General features: G+C 32.1%; 1 protein-coding gene across 1 annotated transcript in view; it reads left to right on the top strand.

The window, feature by feature from the left end:
• Positions 1–4056: 4056 nt before the first annotated feature.
• Positions 4057–18507, top strand: part of LOC106720971 (transcription factor hamlet) — a 68671-nt gene continuing 54220 nt past the window's right edge. The window contains exon 1 of the mRNA XM_014515779.2: positions 4057–4094. The gene's annotated coding sequence lies outside the window, so the exon portion shown is untranslated. The remainder of the gene's footprint in view (positions 4095–18507) is intronic.

Genomic DNA, 18507 nt, shown 5'->3' on the forward strand with positions numbered 1-18507 from the left:
ACTATTCAATGCTAACTACTGTTTAAATTTTTCTTTGTTTAATCGCCTTAATTGTTTAAGAAAAAAATATTCATTAATATCATTTTTTGTACTATGAAACAGAACTTATGTTTCACTATAATTTCGAGCTAAGTCAAATTGCCGAAAGCCTTTTATTTTAAAAACTTTAAATACTGAAATGCAACAAGATTAAAAATACACCATTATGTCATAAATCGAAGCCACAATCGACTGACTAAAAGACGTTAAGTTATCCAAATTAAGATCGTTTCACCTCACGCTTTAACAGGCTATTCACAAACGCGGACGTGTGTACGTAAACCACGAAACATACAAGGCCTTTTAATTTATTTCAAAGAAAATGTACAAATATTCAACTTTTATTATACAGGAAATTTAAGATCGCAACCGCCAATGTCATGGAAGTAACCCAATTTTGTACATAGTAAAAAAAAAATGAAATAACACTCGTTTCCATGTTGAAAATACTTAAAAAATTAACATGATATTCATATCAAAAATTACTTCTGTTGGAAGTAATGTTAGTGTTAGATGTGGAAGTAGTTAGTGGAAGACTTGTTAGAACACACAAGTTATGTATTGAGAATAATACGTGTACAAAATTACCTAAGACTGCCTTTAAATTATACGATTTTACAACTTAGGCTTAGAAAATTAGACTTTGTTTTTCCTTAAATCATATCTTTTATATCATATCTTAATCGTATTTCTTACATAATGTTATCAAACTTCGTAAAAAAATTACTTTCTTCGTTCCTTCCTGTTCTCGCACAAATACCTAAGGAAAATGGAAGCATTTTAGTTATACGAGTATACGATAAGTCACTTGACTAGAATTTAAATAGTATTTAAATAAATCACAATTTACAGCTTTTCTCAGTAAAACCACAAACAATCATCTACAAGAATTTATAACAGAAATTGTTTCGAGATGTATAGGTATAATTAATACTCTATCTACAAGATATGAAATTATAATACTCGTACAATTCTCAGAAAAATATTGTGACAATTTAATAGAGATTTGAACAAAAAAATCTTAAGACTATATCAATTATACTCACTAAATATTTATGAAAAAAAATTAAATACAGGCTACCTATAACCGATATGGATCTAAGTGGATATAGAGGTATGGTAGTAGAGTAGTGAATATAGAGGTACGGTAGTACGGTATATGGCATGGGTGATCAACTTGATTAGACTATAGATTTACGTGATCTACTAGAAACTGTGTAATCTTCCAATTATAAACTTTTTAATAGTGTGAGCATTGCGTCTGAACAGCTTCCGCTATGTTATACGTATTTATATTTTTGCCTTGTCATTATCGACTGGAATACTAATAATACTCACTGACCGGTCGTTTCCGAACGCCCAGTTGGCTACCCCTGATATATTGGATAAAGTATTCGCAGACCCAAAACCAAGCAAAATGTAACTAAAACTACGTCGTTAGATAATTAAGCAATATTTTTTAGGGGAATATTCATGGTGCATCTGATAGTTAAGATTGTTAAAAGTTAGTGTAAAACTAGTAATAAAGTAAAATGTACATTATGATCATAAAGGTTATATTTAAAATAGTATAGTTTTAGCATATAATGTTCGATTCATATCTGACAGAGTAAAAACAAATTAATCTTATTATTAATTTTATTTTAGGAAGGTGTCATACGACGTACATGTAAGTTGCACAATATTTATTTTTAACCCACACAAATCCTCATCATTTTATAAAATTGTATTTTCGTTCTTTTTTTAAGTTTCACAATTTTTATTTTTAATTAAATATTTATAAATAAATAAATATATCTTCATTTAAGAAGTAACCAGGTCAAGGGAGTCTATTAATATGACATGTAAAATTAATAATAAAATATATTTGTTGTTTGATTTCGTTTTGTTTTATTCAATTTAAAATAGATTTAGGGTAATTTTTATTTATCTTTTCACTTGTGATTATATTTTCACATGTCACTGGTTGGCAATATCATTTAATGTGTATATACTTATTTTGGAATCTTTCCGTGTTTAAGTTGATGATACAAACATGTCTGTTTTTAATAAGTCTGTGATTACAGTCTTATAAGACTAAAAATGGTTTAGATCGATCTATTGTAATTTCTTTTTACTGTTAAATTCAAAAATTAAAATTATATACATTTTCTCTCTTTTTCACATAACTCGATATCTATATGTTGCTGTAATTAAAAGAAACCGCCACTCTCAAAATTTTCGAAACCTCAAACTACTTCACGTAGGTATAGTGTCCCTGATACACTTTTTAAAGTTTTTCTGTAAATCATTGAAATTATACGAGCAAATTTTACACTTACCGTATTATACATGCGCTCCTACCACTTAAACTCGATCGATTTAATAATAAACTCGATACGAACTCGAAACGGCTCAAAGATCAAAACGATATTATTTTCTCGGTGAATTTTTTTCGACGAGTTTTCGCGGTCACCGCAATAAAGAAGAGTTACGACAGTGTTGATTTTAACATAATGAGCTCAGTAATTTCACAACGGCACCTTATATTTTATGATACGCACTTATTACGTGATCTGCACTCAAGTCGAGACTCGATCACGCTTTTTTCTGGAATTATGTGTTTCGAGTTCTATCTCCGTCAAGCAGGGGCACGAAAAGAACTGTATGATAAATTACACGCCCACACAAGAACAAATATTTCGTTAACTTAATAAAGTTATAAAACCTTATTTTCATTTGAGATATACAGTTTTATTACTTTTAAGTTCATGTCAAAGTAAATAATTAAATTCAAAAGAGGACCGGAAAAATAACACATTTGTGTTCAAAGTGAAAAATTAAACTTAAAATTGTATGAAATATTAACCAAAATTATAGTTAAAAGTGGTACGGCTTGAGTCTATTTCTAATTAATATAGTCAAACCATCGATCTTGAACTTAATATAAGTATAAAACAACTAAGTAACAAAACCTACTTTGATAATACTAACAACAATTTGCCGTGTATCCCATTTTACGGCCAGCACAGTATTTAGATAATCCATTAATATTGTGCAGTGTTAACCCTGAACAGAAACTTCCAAGGTAATTTAAATGATTTCATAGTATTCCGAATTAAAATTGTGCTATACTATGAATGCGGTATTCAAACCAAGCATCTAAGTGTTTTAATATTCCGAGATTATACAGCGACAGCGATATGTACTCTATGTTTCCTGTATTCATTTTTAAATGAATAATAAATTTATAATTTAATATTTAAAAACTTTAAAATGTCACATAAATAATTTCCCTTATATTAGACTTCAACGGGAGTGCGATTAGTCTACAAATTAAGTATTGATGCTTTTTTCGAAAAAAATACTCCAAAACATTGCAACTAAAATAAAATGTATGATATAACTAAAATCATAGTAGATATGGAGTAAAACCCGATCACCGTTCGCAAAGTGATTACGATGTAAAAGACGCAAAACGGCGGGAAAAATAAAAATTGGCGTAGTAACCTCTGTGTGCGGACAAGCGTACGGGGCGGCGTCGCTTTTGCGACTAGCGCTATCGTTCAAGTCGTAGCCTGTACCGTTAGACAGAGAGAGCGAAACGGAGGCATGTATTAAAAAGGGACGACCAAAGGCCCGCGCCCCGTCCGCGAGCCATCCGGAAGCCTCTGAAACTGGACCGTTTTCTTTTCTTGTTATTATTGAGATCGAGTCTCAAGTTGTGTTGTTGTCGCGCGGCGCACAGCTCGCGGTGATAACGCGATGCCACGGCGACCTGCGCACGCGCACCACACGTCGCTCCGCAGCTTTAAGCTCCCGCGCCCTCACCGGTACCACCCCTAGTGTTGGAATGGATTTACAAGTGATAGTGCTCACTGAAAAAAAACTTTGAATAAAAAGTACTGTGCATACGATATTCGGAAATGAACATAGTGTACGAAAGAAAGTGAAATTTATTCAGTGCGAAAAAATATTGTAAAGGGATAATTTACTCAGACTTTTTAATTAAAGTGTAACAAACGAAAACTGAAAAATATAATCGGTGGTTGTATGTTAATTTTTGATAAAAACAGGTAGGTGTCTATTATCTTGTTTGATTGCGAATTAAAATTTTAACAAATTGGTTCCTTTTTAGTTTCATAAATCACTTTACACTTAACCAGAATACAATTACCATTCATACCAGAATTGATTTTAAAAAGAAATGACAACTTAGAACCTGAATTAACTACGAAATTTTTCTAAATTTGTTTGAATATCTCGAACTTTTCATTACGAACTATATTCGCTCGCAATTAATTAATCTTGTTAAAGACGGTAACTAAATTTACTTTAACTGTTATTATACCTTGACTGCAATTTGGAAATGTTTTGAAATCGATCTCTAATTTATATTATTACAAAATATTCCAAGTGACGAATTTTCTAATCACTTAAAATAATGCAAAAGACGTATGATAAAATTAAAAAGAACATTTAAATGTGCTTTCCCGCGTTTCATTAGTTTCATGGTTTAAACCACTTGCCACTTAAAAATCGTAACATGTTACAGACATATAAATAAAAATTAGAATAATAGAATAAATCATAGTTACAAATTGTGTTGATTTTAATAATAATATGCATAATTTTTTTGAAGCTCGATTATTACAATATATAAAATTAATTTAAATGATAAAACGGATTTTCTTTAATTTTCCGATTAACCTTTATTAAAGTTCCATGAAAGCCAAAAAATAAAAGTGAAGGGTACAGTTTCACCGCAATTTTCACTTGCTGTAACAATCGAATAAATAAAAAATAAAATAAACAAGATTATTCGACCTAGTAAACCAGAAAGTGAGTTACGCTGTGTCGCCCGTGCCTGCTGCACGCCGCACCGCACGCCGCACCGCACGCCGCTATCCGCCGGCCGTCGGATAAACCTTTTTTGCTCGACTTTTATCCATTGTGCTCTAGCTCACTACGAACCATCCAGTCTGTATATATCCAACCCATAAAGATTATACATTTTCAATAATTGGACTGTTGAGATTCATATTTTAGGAAAGATTAACCGTTTTTATTGGACAATATTTTTTATAGCTTAAAATCGTAAGATTTATTTGAAAGTTATAAAAAAGAAATAAATAATTATACTCCGTGATTACTCAACTGGTAAACAAATAAATTTGCAAATTAAAATTCTTCAAAAAGAAAAATACGCAAGAAGTGGATCAACGTCATTATAACGTGGTCCGTGTTTCCCACATGTATCAACTCCATATATGGCAATGGTAATATCGCAGACAAATAAAAATTAAAGCGAGCGGTTGCCGTTTAAACCGCATTTATTTCTTTATCATTTTGATAGAGGTATGTATAAAATTTAAAAATCCAATGGAAACAATATAGTATTAGAAAGTTTATCACCAAAATTTTATGACCCAACCGCGACACATGTAATTCAAATAATTACCATTCTAATAAGAGTACGTTTATCAGAGATCTGAAATAGAAGTCAATTAAAATCTGGCGAACGTTTTTTTATACTGTTACCGACACTTACGATTTTGATTTGGTAGCAACGCATAGATTGCGATCGTTGTTCGCCGTCAGAAGTCAATCACGTTCGTTTTCTTGTTACAGACTCCATTTCATAGACCGCAGATGAAGATTGCGTATTCGAAAGGAAAAAAAAAGTATCCCTACTCCGAACTGCTATGTCATCTCTGTTATTATAAAATAAAAAAAATAATTAGACATTTCGCTTTCACTGCTATTGCAGAATAGGTGCGTAGAGTTAGGTAACTGACAGATTTGTCTGTTCTTATATCGATCAGGTGCCAAGAGACATTCCGGTTTCTTACTTCGTTTATTGTACTTAAGTTACGTCTAGGATTTTTTGTTTATTTTTCTAAAAGAGCTATTAATTAATAATCATAAAATAGTAATGTAATGCAGTAATTAAAAATGTGCATTAATTTTATGTCAATACAGTATTACATATTAATTGATCTCTTAATGTCGCTGCATTGAATAAAAACTTTTTGGATAACATTGAGATTTGAAAATTCATTAAAAAATAAAAATTAAATACAATATTTCACTAATGTCCCGTAAATTTTAAATGGCTGGGTGTTCTCTTTTTTTTGTTCTTAAGCTACAAATTTTAAAAATTACTCTTAAGTGTTGCTCTCCATTCAAAGTTATTTCTTTGAAATAAAACAAAATTCAAGAAGCTATGAAACAATCTTATATTATTATTATACAGACACATGCTAACTATATGTGGGTATGACAAAATTATCGAGGGTAGGTGTGACGACAAATGGATGCTTGCAAAACGAGCTCACTTGGCATGCGTCAAATTAACATATAATTGCAGTTCACTACTAATTACCTACGAGGGCCCTTACGATGCAGCCGTTTTATTGCTTTTCTAGATCTGGTGACATGCTAATAAAATGCTGTTTTTACAATCTACCTGTTAAAACAGATCTATTACTTAGGTATTCATATACAAATGGGAAATCATTTTAACGCGATGTTTTTTTTATTATTATTATTATTTAAAGTGTTTTTTTTTTGTAATATACACATTAATTTTTGCGTTTTCGACAATTATTCTTTTCAACCATTTTTTAAAATTTCATTACACTAATATTTTAATCGATCGATTCGTGCTACCTTAATCTGCATCTACATATTTCAATTTATAATAATTACAAACAGCAAAGGATATACATGTAAATAAGTTAGTGTTTTATCATCATCAACTCACTATACGTCCACATTGAGGAGCATACCCTAAGTTAGGGGTAAGTAGGTCATAGTTAACCACGCTGGCCACGCTGTGCAGGTTGGTTGACTTTACACATATCTTTGAATTTCTTCGCAAACATGTGCAGATCGCATCACGATGTAAATCGAAAATCATAAACCACATTGGTATATGGCGGGATTCAAACCCAGGATCTATAGATTAGAAGTGCTTAACCCCTCTGCCACCGCCGCTCAAGTTAGTGTTTACTGTTTCATATTAAATCATCCTGCAAAATATATTAAGCACTAGTTAATGCATCACAGCTGCAACGTGAGTAGTAATACAAAATAACAAAACACTTCGTAAAAAGTCTAAACCGTCTGTCGCTAAGAGACCGTTATAAATGTATTTCGTCTGCTGCATCAAACACATATTGCGATGCAATAAATAAATTCGACACTACAAGGGGTGTATTTACAATTCCGCAACTAAATCCAAGCGATTTTCAATCTAAATATATAACATATTAGATCACAAAATCGACTGAAATCGCCTGCACGTTCAATAGACAAAGCAATAGTTATCAAACAGCATTTGAGACAGAGACTGAGATCGCTAATAAAAATTCAAGGAAATTTGAAATAGTCTGCATTCAAGTACATCACTGATGAAATTCAGATTGTAAAAAAATGCACAGACGGCGATGTAGACGGTGTCGCATAATTTTTAGATTCATTTTCATAATGTGCAGTCGCTTTGTTGAGGTCAACATCGGAAATAACAATATACCTAAATCAAATCAGTATTACGTCGCAGCACACCTCTGCTGTTAACAATCACAGATAATTCCGCAAATCTAATAAATAAATAAAGTAAATGTACTTTGCAAATGCACTTCAATTATTACACTTTATAATTTATATAATTACTTCAATATTAACTACATCTAGGAGATATTTAATCTCACTATTATAAATGTAACTTCGTAAAAATAATCACATTACCAGCGTTTAAAAAACCTTCACATATGTTCGAACATTTAGATCATATAGAAACTGTTCTCAAAGTTGCCAAATCAAAATACCGTAAAATAATGTTAGTAACATTGCGTTGAGGCAGGTCGTCTGACATCGCGCCAGTATCAATCTTCTCGTCGATTAAAACGTCTCTAGTATTTTAAATGATAAATCTGTGTTCGCTTTAAGCTGATGTAGATATTTAGATCAGATTATAATAACGAACGCAGTACATCCTCTCCGGAAACAGTAGATTAAACGATAAGCGATCACTTTCGAATATTCTACTACGAATTTCTATTTATATTTTTTTTAAATTACAAATTATTCGTAAAACGCTAAGACGTAAGAGTTAGATAGTTTATTTACCCAAAAAAAAATTCTCATCAAAATGAGTTAATTTGAATGTAGCAAAACTAGTGGCAGTTCACAAATATAATTTGAAAGCGACAAATTCTAGTCACAAAAAGAAAAGCGAATACTTTAAATTTATAACTTACTAAACGCTCACATTGCGTTATCACTCAATCATAATACGCATTAAACTCGTGAGAACGTCGTAAGAATTCCTAAAAAACGGCCTAGTAAAGCCTCGATTAAGTTAACAGTTGAGTTGAGATGTTTATCCGTAATGCTGGATGAATCTTAAATCATATTAACTACGTATGTGACGTCATCGTCCGCTACAAAAATCACCGGCTGCTGCATATCTGATCAAAGCTGTATTACCCAGAGACCTAGTTTACTAGAACTCATATAGTTCGCTCACACGTGTTTTAACTGCTTAAAAAATATGGCTTTCATTATCTCAATATATGTCTTCCACGGAGGGCAGTTGCGTAAGTAACTTAAGTTTACCGCCGAGATGGCAATCGAGTGCATGGGAAGTCGATTGTTATTCACACAAAACTCGTTCACACACATGAATGCCAACGTTTGCGCCTATATTGTTGTGAGCCTTTCGATTGCAGCTAATTCGATGCACTAGGAAAAGGGAACGAGGTTGATATACAAAATGATCGAGCCAATTTAATGCTGCGTTGTCACTGATCGGCGAATCAATCGTTAGTCAAACATAATTAGCTCGGTCAAACATTAATCGAAGTGAACATGGTATACTGCCCTAATAGAAAGGAGATAGAATTTTGTAGTACCGATATCCATAACCTTTATATTAAATAAGGTACAGTCGACTTAAAAACACAAATACAAATTAGTAGAGTCATGTACAGTTAGGGTATTCCCTAGATGAGTATAACAGCTGCGTCTGTTTCACCAAAACTACCGTAGATTTCGGAGCTAGAAATAGCTAGTTTCATATAATTTAAAACGCTAGAAGCAACCCTTTAAGCGTATGTGTGTGTGTAAAAATCTGACAATTTATATAAAGTTCACTTTACACGAACACGAGAATATTAAGTTTTATTAAGTGAAATATTGTTAAACTTACAAATCATCGATAAAGGAAATTCAACCAAATAGTCCTTGTTATATAGATCCTTTTTCATTAAACGCATAAATTTTACATAACAAAACCGTTCAAGCGGAAATTTATGGAAAACGATACGTAAGAGTAATCTCAATAAAGAACCTTGATTAAAAAGAAACATCACTTGCGCTTTCATTTATATGAAATCGACCGTCTTTGCCGTGATATCGGACAATAAAATTCAGGTCTCCCACCGTCGCCGTACGAAATCGCGAAAAATTACTATTGCATAATAAACAATCGTCTAATTGGCGTAACCAACTATTTTGAACCAATCAATTACAAGAAATAGCTTTGTTACATTTAGAATAGTTAAAAATGCATTTTTTACTGTAACTTATTGCACCACTGAGATGTATCTTACTAATATTATAAATGCGAAAGTTTAGATGGATGGATGGATGTTCGTTAGAAGGTATCTCCGTAACGGCTCATCCGAAAATGTTGACATGTCGGAATTTGGCATAGATGTAGAACATAGTCTAGAACAACACATAGGCTACTATTTTGTTTTTTCTTTTAATACCGCGCTGACGAAGTCGCGGGCGTCAGCTAGTAGTATAATATATTTATAGATACCGACTTTAAATCCAATCATTAGAAGTCCCTGTTATTTCTATCTCGCATATTTATTAATTTTCTTCTTATCTTTAAGGTTTAAAATTAGGTTTGAATTGCTCTTTTAAATATTTATTTAGTCATCAAAACTTTTAAATAAACCATACACTTGTTTAACAGATAGAGAAATCCACATATTGAGACCTTTATTTGTTTGAACAACTATATTTTTCTGCGGTATCAATGTCGGAGATATTAATGTCAACGAGGATATCGTCTAGGCTCGTGACGTAATATGTTTTACATACAGCCGTAACCACTTAATTTTCATTTCGGATGTAAAAACCGTTAGATTTAATTAATTGGTGCTTAAGTAAATTTAATTAACCGCGTCAAAAAAAATAATTTAATGGGTCATGTTTGATCACATTCTTAAAGTAAAAAAAAATATTACGTCTATTTATAAACTGATACAATCATTTTATCACAAATAACTTTTACTTATTTTGATATAGATTTTTTGGAACGAAGTTCCTTATCGCGCGTTGTGAAAGAGGGCTAGACGGAAAAAATTCTTACGAAAAGTTGTCACGACACTTTTTGCTATAGTTAGTATGTTAACGACGAATGAGCGCTACTTCACCATGGCAACGACGTGACAATATATAACGAAAATTCATAGAAATAAAATGTACTTCTTGTGAAGACTTAAGTTTTTTATTCATAGAATAAACATTGGTTCCTACACTAATTAATAGAAAGGAACTTCGTTCCATCCGGGTGTCCCTTGACACCTCTCAAGTTTTTTTTATATTTTTAATTTACATTTTTACAATCGTTAAAAATGTAGTTTTATTGGAAAAACTATAGCACCAGAGACTACCACGAACTAGATCATCAGCTGGAAGATACCTGTGTGGCATTAGACACGCCGTTAGTTGTCGGCGGTTAAATGCTTATTTGTTAGATATTCACTTTACTGTAAATATTACGGCTTTTTAAAAATTTTAAAACTTATAGGTAAGCTTCGAACTACGTTATACATTCTTTGTAAAAATAATCTTCAATAAAAATTAAACAATTAAATCAGTCCTCATACCATATTAAATGCTACAGACAATAAAAAAATTCTTCGTACTACATTGTAAGAACCGTAAGCAATGAAAACAGCTTAGTGTAAATCAAGTGCGGATTTAATGCAGCCTTTTAATTGGTAGGAATGTCGTTTGCGTATTTTATTATACGTCCGTTATTATTGAATTCGATCCATTTCGAGTTAATGTAGGTCATTGGAGAGCTTTGTGTTCATTTTATTCGACATACAACAATCCCTATAGATCATTTTTAAAACCTTTTTAGATAGCGAACCGTTGATAATAAACTAAAATAAATAAAACGAATACTAGATTAATAATTTACTATACATTTAGCTTTGAGTTGACTAAATCTATATTTAAAAGGTTATTTTATTTTATTTATTTTAATTTAAATCTTAAAATCATAATTAATGAGTAATTAAGAAATAAATAACGTGGTATTTACTGAATATCACTTTATTTAATACTAACTGTTGCCACCAACTCCGTCCGCGCAGAATTAAAAAAAAAACCTTATTTAGTATCCTACGTGTTCTTCCAGGCTATGCTCTAAATATATGCAAAGTTTCAATGAGATCCGTTTAGCAGTTCTGTAGATACCTTGTAACAAATATCCATCCATTTAAAAATTCGAATTTATAATACTAGTAAGATTTATTACTCTCATTTAAATGTTAGCGCAAGTAAAGCGCAAATTTTAAAGTGCTAATACATTCTCATTAATAAGCACTTGATGTAGTATATAATTATCAAGTTGATGCCATAAAAAAATTAACATCAACAGCAAAATCATATGCATAATAGACTAAAGGAATTTAAATTCGAGAATCTAGTTTCGGTAAATGGCCACGAGAGTGCGTTGATGTCCAAAAAAAATTTGCATACAGCCTTCACACGAAACTGGAGCAATATAAACAACGTTTCATGTGTCCGTTCTGTATATCAAATATGATGACAGGTGACAGCTCCGTTGGCGACTTATTTTTTGTAATCATCTTTACATGACAGGTTGTTTTACAAGTTTCCTTTAGTTATCTAATGAATTTCATATTTAAAAAAAAACTCTTATGAATTCAAAAATATATAAATCCTGTTTATATTAATAATAAAATTAATTCATTAATTCTTAAAAAATAAATGTGGATAATTCGTCTTTTAATTTTTATGATGAGCTCATCACTTTTGTTTCACCTGATTTCACTAAATCGTAGATTAAATAATGTCTATATATATATATATATATATATATATATATATATATATATATATATATATATATATATATATATATATATATATATTGCTCAATCGAAACATATCGAATAGTTCGACCGCCAAGTCCAGAGGAATGCTTCTATCAGCGCCACAACAATGCATACTACAAAAAAATATCCCACGGCACATAATGAATAGCTAACGACGAAAACTAGGTGAATCTTTGTGCAATAGTCTAGTGTCTTTTATAAGAAATACGATCATTTTCAATTTCATAACGTTTCCCACACACGGGTGCTATGAATGGACCGACCATTGTCAAGATGACGAGGGACGGCTGACGGACAAATTAGTGTAATCTCAAACAGATTTTGTTATCGACACGTGCCAATGCCATGTATTTTTTTTAATTTAAATATGGTACGTCGATAGTTACTTGTTTTATTACTGTCGATTGAAATATAACAACATTACAATCTACAATATTTGTTTATACCCATTTGTTTAAAAATAAACATTTTTTGCATGACTTTAAAAGTCCAAATATTTAAAAAAAATAATCTAAATATTTAGATAGCAACTAGAAGACATCGTTATTAAGTTAACCAAGGTAACATAAATATTACAGTATTTCCTATTACTCGAATTTGATTCCTCGCGCCTCAGGGTTACATTACTGCTAAAGTATCGGAGTAATTAAAACTTCAATTAATCGCTTATTATGGATATCGTTTACACGTTACGTCTACTTGACAGGAATGTAGATAAATAATACAAACATTATATCTTAATTATAATCTAAAGCGGTTACATTAATGTTACGGAAACATGTCGGTAATGAACAGAGGGCTCAGGACTTAGAGTCGTGTATTCTCGAAATTCAGTTGTACTAATTACACGTTCAATTAATACGTTTGTATCAAAGTCACAACTGTTATATAAAGGCTTTTGGTATACATACGAAAAGAAATGCACACTAAATTCATGTTAGCCTGGATTGAAGCACCAGCGCGGGATGCAATTCAACTGAAAACATGTACAAATATTACAACCACGTAAATTTCGTGAACTTAGGCGGACTATGGCTGTTACTTTACAATATGTGTAACTATTAGCTTTTAACTGGATTTATATAAGCTTTTTAATATTGATGCCATTCAATGAGAAAAATCGATATATTTCGCGCACGCAGAACAATGAGAGGAACGGAAATTTAATTACGCGCACAAATTCCTCAATAACACACGTTCAATGCAAAATGACCGAATGTCATAGCGGAGCGAAATAGCAGTATAACAACGTTACACAACATACATCTTGACATTCCTTTTTGTTCTTCAAACATTCTCAGTTGACCGTGTGAATGGCTCCCACGTCACGGCGATACTACTCAAGATACTCGGCGAGTCAAATAAACAGCGATTTACGATTACAAGAGATTGCCGCATCCGACAGGATTATAGTGACGTGATTCATCCCGGCACCGTATCGAAACTGAATTTTAAGACGTTTCACACGCGCGGTAATTTATTGCAATCGGAGCGGACACCGGTCCGTGCTTCCGACGCGACATCCACCTAATTTCGCAAACACTCAAGTTATAGAAGAGATATTTTGCCGGCGCTCGTTCCTGTCGATTATCGATTACTTTATCGAGGATGTTCATGCTTCATAATCGAAGGAAAGACAAGTGGCATTTGAAATGTATACAGCCATTTAAATTGCATTCGGCATCTACAGCCTAATTATATCAGATAACACATAGCAGCTCCTTAATTCATTGGAATTAATTTGTAGTCAGTAATCAACTTATTAACAATCATCATATTCGCAAGCCATTTGAATTCTAAAATGTGTCCGCATTGAGCAACTACGCCCATCGCCTTATTTTCAACAAGATACACGTGCAAAGCGAACTTGTATCAAAGTAAGATTTATTATCTCTTACGAAAAGCAATCAGGGGAGGCGTGACCGATGGTAATTAATTCTTAACACCATCTTCTGAATATGGCTACCGAACGCTCTCCATTAGATACTTCCTTTGCTTTAATGGTTTCGATTGAGATGCGGTTAACGACTGAAGAGTTAATTAGATCACTAACCATAATCGAGGGCATTTATCGCTTCCTTAAAAACATTCCATTTTTTATAATATAGATACATATAAATGAAAAATTATAGCTTAATAAATTTATTGACTTCACGTATCATTGTAGATGTGGTTATTGAGCGATTTAATAACCTTAAAAAGATTTATTACAAAACATGAATGGATAAACCGGTGGAAGATGTTTAGTGAGGTCTAATAAATCAAATCTTAAACTTGTTGGTTCATTCATTCGACGTATTAGATCGAATTGATATTGAAAATTATATTATCATACTGACATTTAATTTCGAGATAGTACTTGATTGTAATTATAATATGAAAATAAATGTATTATTTAAGATACATTAAATACTGTTTTAGTACTGAAACCGTTTTGGAAGAACATAAAAATAAGTATCACAATACGAACAAAAATCAAGTGAAAATTTATTTAAAGACTTTTTTAATGTGTCACCATGTATCAGATAATGTGACGTATTTAGAAGGACATATTTTTGTTCTATTATTATGAGTAAGCGGTCACAAAGACAACGTTCCGGTTGTGATTAAATTTTCCGTGTACGTTTTCTTTTAAATAAAAGCGGAGATGAGGAAAACCGTATGCGTCAACTGCGTATAAACGCAAATGTTTTCGAATTACAATAAAGTATACATCGTATTGTTGAATATATGGATGAGATTTCCTTGGATAATATAATTTGTTCACTTTAATCGACTATTTAAGACACATGAATTCATCTTACGTAGGTTTGTTACGTAATCGAAATTACTTGTCATTAGCGGGGCTAAAATGTCACAGAACAATGCGAGTGGCTCAGTTCTGGTCTTGGTGTGGTCGAAGGCCGTACGTGATCGCATTTCCTTCGATATTAAACTTTAAACGGTCACGCAACAACAAACATAATGTATATTCTAATACCACTACTTAAATCATTCAAATGTATTGAACACAGAAGGTTGAACTACGCATTTATACAAACCGCAATACCCTTCCTTCATCTATGAAATAGCTTCCGAGAATTAAGTGTTCATAAAAATTAGAACGCAATTTTTTTCATCTGACTCAGCCGTGGAACCGACAATTATTTAGAAATTTTTTCTAAATTGCTTCCTACATTTTTTTTATATTTATATCGATTAATTATTTATATAATATACTATTGAATTATGTACTCATTTCAAATATTTCATTTAATGATATTAAAATTACGACATTATTTTGACGTTTTGTAACCAGCTGTATTATTTGCGAAGTAATTTTGATGAAATTTTGATAGAAAAAGCTTTCCTTATCTCTTCTTTCTCCAATACCTTATTCTATTCATTGATCCTTCACGTTAAATAAAAAATGTGTTACATAAGTTTCTGTAACATTTTAACATACATCATGTTATAGAGACACTAAATCACACCAATTTACCACTCGCAAACCAAAGAACATTGAACTAAAGAGGTGTAGTTAAGGCTCGAGCTCGACATTCCAGCGTCGATGGAACAATGCGGCTGTGTTTAGCTTGGAAGCCGGCTCCTAAAGCAGCGTATTACAAAACGATGAGTTCGCTTTAGATCGGACAATCAGGGGCAGCACGTGTTGAGTGCGCGGGTCAGAGGTGTCTTGCGCCTCGGGCCTGACACACGGCCCACGTTCTATTGTTATAACAAACTAGTGAAAGACTTCTTTTCTAACACCGGTAATAAATTGTTGTATAATTTTTGTCTGTTACTTTATTATTAATAGTTTCAATAACAAAATTTTATTTTAAATGAAAAGTCATTTGTGCGATTTAAATAAGAAAAACCTTATTAAAATCGGTCAAATGAGTAAGCGATGAGGTCGGTAGAGATTAAAGATTACATTTGACCAAAAAATTTTGGTTAGTATTACAATGATAATCACGGAAAATTATTATTTCTTAATTTGGTATTTCTTACGTGACTGAATTATAGAGTTCCGTTAACATAACAATTGATCATAGTTCTAGTTCTTGAATGTAAAATTCACTCTGGTTCTACAATATGATAGTACCATATGCTTTATGAATAAACAATACCAATTGTCATAGGCTTTTCAATGAACCATATAACCCGGCGATATGTTGCACGGCGTTGTCACAAGGGGGCGCGTCCGCTAATAAATCGGCAATGGTGCAAACTCTAGCGTGAAAGATGAAGTGCTCGTTTAACATACAATAAGTCTGCACTCTGGCGCAATGTCAACTTTGGACAGTGTTAGATACAAACATCGAATGTGTTCAAGTCACAGACAGTACTCACGCCAGTACTTAACGAAACTTAAAGAAATAGTGTTAGAAAAATGACTCTTATTTCTATAATACCAAAGACAAAATAACCTGCAGAGTTAACTTTAACGTTGAAATAGATTTAAATGAGTTTATGAAGCCTTCTTCGTAAAATTAATGTGTTCTACTGATTGAGCAGGCAGAGCTTTTTTATTACTGGACTGTTACAAACGCAAGTAATCTAAACGCAGCACAAGATTAGTCGCTAACGAGTCTGGGTGTGTCTTCTGCACCAAATAACGTGGCCAATCATAATTGTGGGTGCAGTTAGATGCAATAACATTGAATTGGGCAATGCATAGATCAAATAATATACCTTGCTCTTTACTGGCAAGATTTTTTTTACGATATGCGCAATTATTAAGACGAGATTCCGGCTTGTTTATGATTTTTGGTGCAAAACATCATAAGTTATACTTTGTTATATTGATCGTTATTTTAAAAGGTGTTAAAAAACTCACAGGTTTGCAAAAAATTCTTAAAACAAATTAATTTTACCGTGGAATAAAACATGAATACAATTAGTTCATCACATAACAGAAGTAAACAATACAATGATTCATTTTCCAGTTAAAATATTGCGCACGTAAATAATTTTTTAATAAAGGAAAATTGTGGCTTCTTTTGTTATTACGGTTTTTTATCATTACACTTACTACTTCGCCAGCGTAGCCTTTAAAAAAATCTTTGTGCGTGTGTCCGGTGGCTATGCCAAATTTCAACAAACAAACAAACTTACATCGATCTAATAACTCCATCCATCTAGTAAAATAACAACAAAACACAGTTTCTTCTCACTCTATCACAAAAAAAATGTTTGTTGCATTAATATTTAAATGAACAAGTTGTTCAAACCTTGCCGATGTTTACTTACGATATGATACTGAATGGTATGATATCATTTTCACAGAAAATGTGGGTAGATTTTTTTTTACGAGCGAACATAAAACAAACAAGGCATATTTAAACAATAGTACTTTCCATTAAAGTTATAATATGAATCAAATTTTAAATTGGTATTATTTCAAAATAATAATATCCAAATAAATTAAGTAGTTGAGATTATATGGTTTATTAGCGTTAAGGTAAATAATGAACTAAATTAGCTATGAAATTATTATATCGGAATGCTACACAATAGCTGGCATACGCTCATAATTCTTATACCGTGTTATACAAATAATAATTTATGCGAACATGAATAATTTCCTATAAATTAGTTGCAGTGTGTTACAGTCAGTCTTACGTCAATCACTAAAAAGAACAGCTCTTTTAGCTAAAACGTTATTGACGCTAAATATCCCGCACTGTTATTTGTTATAATTTATAGCTTCTTTGAATTGTACAGTCGCTTTGGAATAATTTATTTTTGTGCAAAGATTACTAGAGATGTTATCGGACATAGCATAATGGATATGCATTAAAAAGACAATGTGAACGTCAGATTGATAGATCAACTTTTTATTCTACAAACTGTAACTGAGGAGTAGTATCGGAATACATTAAAAATGAAATATAGAATTACACTCATAATTTGAATACGTAGTAGCCAAAATAATAAGTACGCTTCAGTGATGGCATCCGATAGGTAAGTGGTTTTCGTAACGCCCCTCGAGCGCTCACGATACCATCGGAGGCTACGCGTGCGCAAGCCAACCGCGCACTGCTCACTAGGCCACTCTTTTTTTGTTTAAGCTTTACGAATAGATACTCGGAACGAAATATCTGTATGATTGTTATCGGGATCACCGTACGTACCGGAGCATCTTCCATTATTACTAATTTCACTAATGACGTAGATGGATCGCCCGTTCCGAGTGATGGGATAAATCTTCCTAATGGATCGATATAATCACCATCGATCATCATCATGCATATCAAGGACAACCATTAACCTCGATCCCTAAAGGACTTTATTGACCTTCGAACGACAAATGATAAAATCATTTGTTACT

The sequence above is a fragment of the Papilio machaon genome, chromosome 15, assembly GCF_912999745.1.
Source record: "Papilio machaon chromosome 15, ilPapMach1.1, whole genome shotgun sequence".
In the NCBI taxonomy this organism is placed as follows: Eukaryota; Metazoa; Arthropoda; class Insecta; order Lepidoptera; family Papilionidae; genus Papilio; species Papilio machaon.